We start from the raw sequence: 2,912 nt of genomic DNA on the forward strand, positions 1-2,912 counted from the left end.
CACTACCCTACCCCATAACAGCTTTGCTCCCACCTCCCGCCTTTGTACTGTTATTGTCAGATAACATTTTGATAAAATGTTGACACATATTATGTTTCTATAAGTGAAAATCCTAACAATACAGTTACATGCACATATCCTCGATAATTATTTTTTAAGCAAGAGAATAAAGGAGAGAAATGCACAATTACACTGTCTTTTGTAGTTATGCATCTTTACCAACACTTTTTTTTTTATATAGATTTGAATTACTCTCTTGCCGTCATTTGCTTTTAGTCTGAAGAACTTATTTTAGCATTGTAAGTCAGGCTTGCTAGCAATGTATCTTCTCAGCTTCCCTTTATTTTGAGATGTCTTTATTTTTTAAAAATAATTTTGCTGAATATAGAATTCTTGGTTGACAGGTTTTTAAAGCACTGCTGGCCTCCATTGTTTCTGATGAGATGTCAGCTGTTAATCTTATATGTAATGAACTGTTTTCCTCTTACTGCTTTTTAAGATTTTCTCTTTATTTTTGACTTTCAGTGTTGTAAGTGTGATATATTTCAGTGTGAATCTCTTTATATTTATCGTAGTTGAAGTTCATCATGCTTCTTGGACATATAGATTAATTTATACCAACAAATTTGGGAAAATTTCAGCCAAGACTCCTAATAATTTTATGCCCCCTTTTCTCCATTATGCATATGTTGGTGCACTGAATAGTGTCTCACATTTTTTTGTGTGGCTCTGATTATTTTTCTTCTTTTTCTTCCTCTTTCAGATTACATAATCTCTAATGAATCTGTCTTTGAGTTCACTGGTTCTTTCTTCTGCCAACTCAAATTTGTAGAAATCCCCAATGTATTTTTTCATTTTGATTATTGTACCAGAATTTTCATCTCCAGAGTTTTTTAAAAATAACTTCTCTTTCTTGATATTCTCTATCTTATGAAGCGATGTCATCAAGTGTTTTTGTTTTTGTCACAAGGCGTGGCTTGCAGATCTTAGTTCCCCACCAGGGACTGAACCTGGTCCACTGCAGTGACAGCACTGAGCACTAACCACTAGACTACTATGGAATTCCCAAGTTTTCTCTTAATATTTTTTAAGATGTATTTATTTTTGGCTGTGCTGGTTCTTTGTTGCAGTGAGCAACAGTTACTCTTCATTTTAGTGCAAGGGCTTCTTATCGCAGTGACTTCTCTTATTCCCAAGCATGGGCTTAGTTGTCCCATGGCGTGTGGGATCTTCCCAGACTCATGTCCCCTGATTGGCAGGCATATTTCTTAACCACTAGACCGCCAGGGAAGACCTTTTTAAAATTCTTTGAACGTGATTTCCTTTAGTTCTTTGAGAACATTTATAATGGCTGCTTCTTGTGTGGGTCATGCATTATTGTTTTTTGTGTGTCAAATTGATTTTGTTGAAAACTGGATGTTTTAGATATCATGCAACCCTGGATACTATTCTCTTTACCCCTCAGGAATTGATGTTGTTATTCACTTGGTCATTTATTTGTTCAGTGACTTGCTAAACTAACTCTGTAAGGTCTACTTTCCCTGCAGTGGAAAACTTCTGAAGTCCCTACTCAGATTTTGTTTTGCTTTTATATTTTAATCTGGCTTCCCAGGGGTCACCCCTGAGTCAGCATAAGCCACTTATTGGTCAAAGGTTGTACTTAAGCCCCCTTGAACAGTTAATATTTTTACACTTTACACTTTTACACTTTATGGTTTGGATGCTGCTATTACAGTTTGAGGATTTTTTTTCTTGGCCTACGTTCAGCCAGAGACCGGTAGCTTGGATTGTCCCTCTCTTACCCCCTGCAGAATGGTCAGCTTTGGCAATGCAGTCTTCCAAACTCCTTTATGTTAAATCTTGACTTCCTAGTCACTGCCTCTGCATTAGAGTAGCTTATTGTACAACAGCTACCATTGTTTCAGAACTTTTGCTTAAGACCCTCATGCCAGTGAGGCTTCCACATCTTGCTTAGTTTTTGTGCAGACTGGAAAGTGTTTCCAAGTCTGCTCACATCCTGCTGTGATTGCTCCTAAGTGGTTTCACTCTAAGCCTAATGTTTGTATAACAGAATTCCTGACACCCATGGTTGACTGTAATCCCAGAAGCATTTTTCTTGGTTGTCTCTTTCCTTGGTTTTCTCTATCATATATCTGGCTGCTCTGCCATTTTGCTTATTGCTATTAGTACCATGGAGCTATGAGTCCCCACTTTAATTGCTTTCAACCAAAATCACCCTTGTTTTCAACAGCACTCTTAACATGGAATCTTCCACCCTCTGCTCTGAATAAAATCAGTCCCCTCAGACAGAGCCGGGAGTTCTTAGTGCTAACAGACTGACTCTCCCCAGGACAGAATCTCTGCACCATTGCACAGGATCTAGGCTTAGGGACAGCAACCCTTATCTTAGAATCAACACATCTGCTATAACAGTGGGCTCCTGGTCTTCTTGGGTTGCCTCTCTTGGTATGGAATCTCTCCCCTGTAAGCAATTTTGAGTGTGCACTGGGAGTGGGGAATGAGGCCCCAGGATTCTCAACCTGCTCATCTAGAGTAGATCTTCTGGTCCACAGGTAGAGTCTGGGGGGAATCCCTCTGCTTCCTGGTTGCACCAAGTATGGTGCCTGAAGTAGAGTTTCTATAAGATGGAGTTGGCAGGGGAGGGAGTGTGTTTTAGCTCAGTTGCCAAAGAAATCTTGGTGAGATTTAGGTTTTCTTGAATGAATGTTTCTGTTTGCTGTATGCCCTTAGGGCAGTTTCCAGAGAGTTATGTTTTTAATATTTTTTCCAGTTAAATGATTGTTGGGGAGAGTCCACCTGCCTTCACTCCAACATTCTGGAAATAGATTCACTTCTGTGATTTTTTATTGACTTTTCATCCAGCAATATTGAATGCATAGGCTTTATTGGTC

Source organism: Oryx dammah, unplaced genomic scaffold (assembly GCF_014754425.2).
Source record: "Oryx dammah isolate SB20612 unplaced genomic scaffold, SCBI_Odam_1.1 HiC_scaffold_27, whole genome shotgun sequence".
In the NCBI taxonomy this organism is placed as follows: domain Eukaryota; kingdom Metazoa; phylum Chordata; class Mammalia; order Artiodactyla; family Bovidae; genus Oryx; species Oryx dammah.